The sequence below is a fragment of the Acanthopagrus latus genome, chromosome 14, assembly GCF_904848185.1.
Source record: "Acanthopagrus latus isolate v.2019 chromosome 14, fAcaLat1.1, whole genome shotgun sequence".
Classification (NCBI taxonomy): domain Eukaryota; kingdom Metazoa; phylum Chordata; class Actinopteri; order Spariformes; family Sparidae; genus Acanthopagrus; species Acanthopagrus latus.
In genome coordinates, this window is record NC_051052.1 from 6,850,433 (window position 1) to 6,859,130 (window position 8,698).

An 8,698-nucleotide genomic window follows, 5' to 3' on the forward strand; every position below is an offset into this window, starting at 1 on the left:
AAACACATATTGGATTAAGTGTGATCAAAGTGCAAAATGAGCAACACAAAGACCTTACCTGTCAAATTAAGCACGACTGTTATATTTTGTTGTTGATTTGTTTAGAAAAAGGGCCACAGAACATAAATCAAATCTGACATTTTTCCACAACAACGCAAGTGCGCCGGAGTTAGCCGAACAACTAAAATGTTATTAATGTAGAAAAAAAAAAAAAGCCACAGCTCAAATAAAGGAATGATTTATGAGTGTAATGATACTGAAAGAACGGAGCTATAACTAATCCAAAAAGTAGTAGGAGTAGTAGGATTAAAACAACCCTTTTTAACAAATCCTACCTTTAAACTAACTTTAACCTGGTCAGACAAGTAACTAATGCAACTTTTGAGTAGCCGTTCCCATCGCACTGTGGCGCTCATTAAACAACGTCTAATGGAAAAGTCTAACGAGATAGTTTTATCTCATTAATTTGGCAATGAAACTTGGTTCCTATTAGTTTCACTTGAAAGCCCTCTTGGAGTTCCTTTTTTTTTTTTTTTTCCCCCTTTCAGGTGTCTTGAAAAAAAAAAAAAACCAACGATCATTTAAAGCAGGCACACGCTCTGAAGTTCAACTTTGCGGCTCATCAGAGGCCCCTCGGCCTCTTTGTACACGGCTCCCCACCTTCTCGGTTCCGCCACAGTGCGGAGAGAACGGCGCCTCTGGGAGACATTTCGGAAGTTTTGAACATTGCTGTGTGTTAATCAGTTAAATGGACGCCCACCAGCCAGTTTTAATTGCCTTTTGGGGAGGCCACACTGTTGTAAGTGAAACGCGGCCTGGTCGGACCACAAGCTCTTTTTTTTTTTTTTTCAAAACGCGTGCGCTAATTTCGGCTCGATTCAGCTCGTCAGCCCAGAGCATTTTGGATTTTCACATCTTCATTACAACAACTAATCATGCAGAAGGTTTGTCTGAAACCTGTGGAGTGTTAGTTTTGGGTAGATCAATGATGACTTTTGTTAAGATTTTGCCAAGCATCTACGGCTTTTTGCTCCAAAAAAATTGGAAACAAAATAGATAAAGAAGGGAGGGAAGAAGCTACCACTCACACCTGAGTAGTGACAAAGTCAGTCCCATGTCACCACAATCTGCTTAGAGACTAACATGACAACCTCGGCCTGTCAGTTGCATAACTTGCCCCAAAGGATCATGTTGAAACCGAAGCAGTCATGTTGCAACTCCAGCGATTTACTGGAATCATTTCAGTAAGGCCACAAGGCCACAATTTAAATAGTCTTTAATAAGTCCTCTTGAACAAAGTAGTTTTGTCGCCTTAAACTAAGTGTGTTCTTGACAAAATTGTCTTGTCTTGTGTTATTGCGATTAAAATATTCAAAATGGGTTAAATCTTTCGTTTTGTTTGAGTTAATTTAAAAAAAAAAGTCTACACCAAGCATCAGTTCACCTTAACAAGCCAAACTCACATTTATGGCTATAAAAAAAACAAACATCTGATTTTGTTTTTTTGTTTGTTTGTTTTTCGTTGTTTTTTTAACAAGGAAGATAAATCTGAGATCTAGATCAACAGAAATGTGTAAAGATGGTTCATTTAAGGTACAGTTAAGTCCATCCATCTTATTACATTCTCATGCATTTCCAGTAGAACCATACAGACGAAGAAGAAACACAAAAAAACAGCTGATACTGAAAATGAAATGACACTTTGCCATCGGAAACGCGGAGCCTGAGATCTCACACTTGTACTTGCAAAGGTCACGGACGGAGATGTAAGAAATGATTTATAGGGAATCACCAAATCGGCCGAGAGCCAACGAGTAATAAGGCCAGTCAGCGCTAAATCAAGACGGGCATAAGAACAAATAAACAAAAAGCAGCTGAACTGTGAGGCGGCTAATGAGAGCTGACAGAAGGTAAAAAAGTCATTTCTAAAAGGAGAGAGTGATGTATTGTTGCGGGGCCGCGCCGGCTGCTGCGCCCGTGGTTGCAGCGGGCCCTCAGAGAGCCGCCGTCCACCCTCACCTGATTATTTTTCACCTTGTTTACGGCTGCACTCCTTCATGCCACTGCCTCCATCTCCCTCCCTGCATGGACCTGTCTCATTACGTCCATCTCAACGAGTCACTCAGCCGAGAGAGGGAGGGAGGGAGAAGGGGAGGGAGGGTGGAGGAGAGGGGGAGGGATGGGCAGGGGACAGGTAAAACAAGGACAGGTGAGGGGAGAGACGATTAGAACGAAATGAATATAGTAGCGGAGCATTGTCTAAATCCGTCCTGACACGAGACGAGAAAGAGTTTAGTGCTGAAATCACTCGGAGCGTGTAAATTCATCTGAGGCAGGGCGAGAGGGAAGGACAGAGCAGCACCTTACATAAACTGTGGCTGTGTTTTAGATCAGGAGCCACGTATTGGACAGGAGGAAAGAGTCGACACAGCGCACGTCCACGAGCACAGTGTCCAGCAGATCTCATCGGTCCGAAGGCAGGAACACACTGGCCCAAAATGTTGGACGTCTGAAATGTTTGGGGAGACTCGGACGAGTTTGGGAACAAATCTGCTTGGTGTGTTCAGCTGCGTTGGAAGCTTTTGGAAAAACACGGCCAGTGTCTGGTCAGATTCAACTTGCAAACTGAATTGCATTAGAGACTCTGATTGGTTGTGTGCCAGCAAATCAGCGCAGTGTGTAGGAGCGGCGGAAGTGACGATGGTTTGCACTCCGTTCCGTCATTTCCTGTTTTCATGTTTTGGATTACTGGCACGAGACTAGCGCCACCCGATGTTAAGGAGACTTACTGCATCTGGCGCAAGCACAGAACGTACATGCTCTTGTGTAGTTGGCAGTTGTCGAGGCGGTTATGTTTCAATGCAACTTTTCTGCCAAACGGGTCGGACGAGAGGCAACAGAGTGGTCGGATAAAGGCAGCTGGCCGTTGGTTTGAGTCTGGGCGGTGTGTGGGGGCCTTTATACGCTGTTAGGCATTGTCTGAATTATCACTGTAGTCTGCTCAGACTTAAGCGGGATTATATCAGATCACGCTGGCTAAAAAACGTCAGCCTTTTTTCCCACCAACACTTTCACAAGTGCCGTATACCGAGTCGGCCTTGGTGTGTACTGCCTTCAGGAAATAGTCCACCAGGAACTTTCCCCTCTCAAGGTTCAAGGGTTCATCATTCTACAACAAAAGTCCCGCTAAGCTACACACAAAACTAAAAACCATGATTTATGCTGGCATATGGATTTCAAGAGTGTTACAGTTTGAAGGGCTGACCTGGATACTTTGAAGCTTGGAATGTTGCTTCAGTAATCAATGTTCAAATCAGTCTTTGAATGCTTTGGAGGTTTTTTTTTTTCTCTTCTTCTTAGAAGAAGAATAAGCGGCATCAAAAAAATAGGCAAAATACTGATATAGGACACTGGAGAGTCAGTCTATACTGGTTCGGTCTTGTTCGCAATTTTTTGAAAGCGTCGTGGCGCAGTTAAACTTTTTGTAACCTGACACGCCAGATGGTTTGTCACATGGTACCCTCTGGACTACTACCAACAGACTGTGGCTGGGGTGGGCGATGTCTTTAAGTCTCTTTTGGGCTCAGGCACGTTACCTCACCAATATCACTAATGCTCAGTAGATGGGTCCTATTACCAATGATGTCCTGGCCAGTTTTAATCATCTACTATAGAGCCTTCCTGTCCTGGTGCTGTTAACAGGCCATGCTGACTTGTGACGGTCCTGGTCAGGGTGAGGTTTGGGGAAAAAGCTGAGAACTTTCTCACCTCGTCCTGCACACTCAGTTTTTACACACTACCAAACTTATTATCATTTCTTACTCAGGATCACTGAAAGGTAATTACTGGTCCTTCATCGAATTCATCTGGCTCATAAATATTAACTAGTGAGCAACAGAGGTAAGGTGTATTTTTTACCTTTTTGACAGAGGCAGAGTACATTTCTGGCTGTTCTTCATGCTAATATTTTGCTTGGAAAATCTATAGCTTCACACTGAGCAGAGAGAAATGAGAGTCTTTCCACTCTCCCCGCCTAATTCTGTTTACCAAAATGACAAATTAGTAGTTTCAAATGTTTAGGTAAAGACTTTAATCTCAACTTTAATTCTCCTCTTGCTGCTGCTCTCATATTTGTGTTTATTTATTGAAATTATTCAGCTGCAAAAGAAATATGAAGTCGATTAAAGGATACGTTTGGAAAAAAAATAATTGATTCTAATTCTCAAAGGTGGTTGACAGTAACCTAATCCTGATATACAGGCTAATAACATGATAGCTGAATAACACACCTTGATTTTTGAGCTGCCAGATAGAAGGAAGGACCTAAAAATATAAAAACTGTTATTTATGTCTCAGGTGTGAAAGTGTTTGCTGGTGGAAAAGCCCTGTGAGGCATGGTTGACTGTACCCAGATGTTTCCATTTTCCACATGCTGGAACATTTTCTCAACATTTTCTTAAGTGCAGGACGGTGGGAAAGTGGCACAAAATATCAGCAGCAATATCGACCTTTTTCCTGCAATGTTACATACAACAATGAAGTGTTTTAAGTTGATAAAAGTCAAACTTTTTCATGTTAATCGTGTCGTCGTCCGTCCAGCTGGCATCTGTCCTCCACGCGGCGTGTTGGGCGTGCTTCAAGTTGACATAGTATTGGCCGAATCCGCACATCTCCTGCTGTCGCCGAGCCCGCGGATCATCGATCTGTCCCTCCAGTCCTTCAGATTCCTCCACTCATCGCCGCCACAGCTGCGATTAGCTTGTCACTCTCCGCATTTCTGGAGCAGAACTAATCAGGCTGGAGAAGAGACTCGTCCCACTGCTATCCATGCGTGACGTGTCTTAGCGATGTATGCGCGGGGCTGAACAGAAGCGCGGCAGAATTGGATTTTATTTCCAGAAGCTCTCCAGTGTGCTGACGGGAAGCCGATCTGTTGCGCCGTTAGAGACCCGTGGAGTTCATCTGTCTTCTGTGTAATTGATCAGCAAGAGTGATTGAGTGTATCAAGAGGTAATTATGTAGCAATTAACAGGTTTGGACTGATATTAGTCTATTAGATGCTGACTGTCATATAGTGCCAGTCGTGTTCGCCTAATACGACGGGGAAATCAGTCTGGACTTGTTCCTTTGATTCGCTGTAAATTAAACTGAAATAAAAATCATTTTATGATCCTTTGTTTGTTCCCACTTCTATGTTTATTTGCTCAAACTTGCAGGTACCAAAGAGAGGAGATTTAGTTAATTTACTTTGCCACTGTTCAACATCCCCTACCTGCTTCCCAGGCCTTGTGCATTTTGGTACCAGCTCACCATGTCTCTTCTGTTCTGGTTATTATATCGTCACAATATCTACATGCACCAAAAATACTTCAAAATATCACCTCAATCCCAACAGCCACACAAGGGTAACTGGCTGGGGGCCATGTTAGTTGTTCTGTGTAATGATCTGAGAGTGCCAAGGTCACCTGTTGCCAGTCATTAGCCTTCACAACCACTGGACCATTGACAGCAGGTGTTAAAATACTGTGAATAAAAAGACCTCACTGTACGCACACACGGTTGGCAAAGTGGGCACAGCAGGTAAATCTTTAAAAAGAGCCCGGTACTCCCCCGCTATGCTTGGGATTTGCTGTCAACACTGTGCTGTGACTGGCTTGTGCTTGTTGTTCTGACAGACAGATTTCTGGCAGACAGTAGTTAGGAGGTCAGAGATCGAGTATGAAGAGCAACAGTCCACATAGGAAGGAAGTTTGCGTGGATGATTTAGGTCGAGGTGTCTGATAAAAAAATACGAGACACTGCAAGCTGAACACAGGCATGCACTCCTCACTTGCGCCACGTAGTTTTTTCTAGTGCTTTTTAAAGCATCACTATTAGAAATAGCTATTAGAAAAGTGCCATCACTATTAGAAATCCACTGGAGGCTTCTGTGAGTGTTATTTACCACCATCCAGCTCAGAAACAATATGAAGCTATTGCTGCAAACGTAACATCTGGTTGGAATCCGTTTAAACATTAGCATACTAAAAGTAGCTAGCTTCTTTGAGTGGAGGCCTGACTAGCAAACCAGACCAAATAGTAAATAGGCCTGGAGAAGATGATATCCTCCTTAGAAAAATGAAAATATTTACATAATACAGAATTTTTACATGGAAATTGAGGGTGGGGGTGGGTTAAAGGTAGCATTTAGCCTATAGCTAATGTGAAGCATTAATTTTCTCCCTGACCGCTGTATTCATGTCACAATGCCGCTGTGGTCTGAATGATCTGCCCCCTCAAATGGTTCCTTGTATGTGCACTAGCTAACATTTGCTAATGTTGCTAACACTAGCCAGCTAATATTAGCCAACGCTGCTAATGCTAGGAAAGCATTTTTGTTTTTGTTTTAAATGCAAGCTACTGTTGCAAACACTAGCTAGGTAACATTACATTGCTAACAAAAGCTTGTAATATTATTATCCTGGGTGCATATTTAGAGCCATTTTTTATGTTTGTTTTACAAACTGGCAACGACGAAATCTCCCGATCGCTGACGATACACAGCCACCACATGATTCAAACGGTGTTATACTATTCACAAAGCTCAGGCAGAAGCTCAAACCAGCTGTCAGTATTCTCACACAGACATAAACAAAACCACCATTTGGACCCAACAAACACTGATTCCCAACCATACCATTTGTCTCTGTAGATGTAAAATGTTATTTCTTTGTTCACTGGCATCACATCACCTCCACAACTAAATCGGATCATTTTTATAATGCATTGACGTGACAGAATTTTAAGTGCTCTGTATACGCCCCATTTAAAGCCAGTGTAGATTATGATATAAAAATCAGTCTGTGTAGGGTTATTCAGGTGAGAATAATGCCGCACTGCCACTTGTGTTTTCCTCCCCATGATTCAATGAATCACACTGACACCGGGCCACATGGGAGCAAATGGAGTGGGGACACCGCAAGGCTCTGCACAGACAAATTAAAAATTCTGCTCTGGGATAAAAGTTTCTCACTTACATGCTTTGGCCCCCGAAAGCACTTCATTCCGCGCAAACATTTTTCTTTTGAAATTAATTCAGTGCCGGTGTATGTGGCCACATAAAATATTAACAGTATTTTAATATTTTAGAGCAAATAATGAGAGCTCTTGACCTCTGTATTTAAATTTAATCATTACATGCAGAATTTATTAGCTGCATTTTCCCTTGTCTGTCTGGGAAATTTTCTCCGTAATTTTCCCAGGAAGCCCGGTAAGTGATGAAGAGCCCGTCCTCCCTGTAATAGATGAACACAACCGAAAGAGTCATTAGGCAGAGAGGGTCATAAAGTACCCATTTTGTGTGAAAAAAAAAGAAAAATCCATCCACTAGATGAGGAGGGCGCCTGTGAATCTGATAATTTAACGAAGAATCATCACCAAATATTATGTCTCCGGACTCCCTCAGTTACAAACATGGACGCGGTGTGACAGTGATAACAGGAAAGGGGCCAAGCATGAAGCGCGTGACAGCTCCATCACCGAGTGCCGTCGCACGCTTCGAGCTGAAGGTCAGCCGCGACGTAATTGCCGCGTCCCAGTCTCATTTGTCTAAACCGGGGCGTTTGCGTTCGGGAATCAGCTGCAGGTGAGAAGGCATTTGGCCGCCTGTCATCCTCAGTCACCTTCATCGGTATCGGCGCCGAGCCGTGACAGGTAGAGCCGCGGCTCTTATCGTCGGCACAGCTCCAGTAAAAAAAAGAAAAAACACATATTCATTCTATGTATTTACACTGTTTTTGCGCACACATGAAGTCAGTGATATCTTTGCAACAGGAACATGAAGCTAATGGCTAAAAAGATGTGTGCGTTCTGACTGACAGTGCTTGTTTATAGACTGAATGTGAGGTCTGGCTTGTTTCAAACAAACATGGCGATTTTATAATGTGTTATTTTTCTTTCCCGGATTAGAAATGATGCACATTTCATATTTATTTAAAGGTTTGGGTCACCCGGCCTACAAAACAGCATATTTTCTCACCTTCCATCAGGTGTATTAATGCATAGATATGGGTTATATATTTGCAGAGGTTTTGAGAATTCCTCCTCAGACTGCTGCCTCGACCCCAGAACATTCATACCTCCACCTCCGGGATGAAGAAAAACTTATGTAACACATACAAAGGTGGAGTTCTAACATGGGGGGGCCTCACACCAAAATATGGAGGAACAAAAAGCAAATTGTAAACTTTGTTGAACACAGCAACACATTGTTTTCTCTTTCTCATCAATATCATATCAACTGTCTCATCTTAGCTCTCAGCAAGAAAGCCACACAAAAGTCTCTCAAATGGTTGAACTGTTGGGGGCAAACAGACGAAAAATACCGTTTACTGTTCATTGCAATGTTGTGATAATATGGCAAACAAGCTGGGGACCCGACTGCAGACAACTGACATGACGCAAGATTAAGAACCTGAGGGCGAGCTTTATCAAACAAAAGCTGATACACACACACTCACACAAAAACCAAGTGCGAGTGCAGGCAAACCAAAAAGTTTCATCAAGAGAGCTCAAAGAAAGAACAAACAAAGGGAAATGAAAAGTCAAGGAACAGAAATCGGAAACATACCAACGTGGAGACTCTGGTGGGGAAGACAGAACTGGCAAAGACATCAGGGAGAGCAAAGACCACACACACACACACACACACACACACACA

At 42.9% G+C, this 8,698-nt stretch overlaps 1 long non-coding RNA gene across 1 annotated transcript in view; it reads right to left on the reverse strand.

Annotated features, from left to right (window-relative positions):
- The window catches only part of LOC119032095, a 34,786-nt gene extending 26,142 nt beyond the window's left edge, over positions 1 to 8,644 (reverse strand). Inside the window, exon 1 of the long non-coding RNA XR_005078769.1 lies at positions 8,609 to 8,644. This is a non-coding gene — a long non-coding RNA (uncharacterized LOC119032095). The remainder of the gene's footprint in view (positions 1 to 8,608) is intronic.
- Between the last annotated feature and the right edge of the window lie 54 nt (positions 8,645 to 8,698).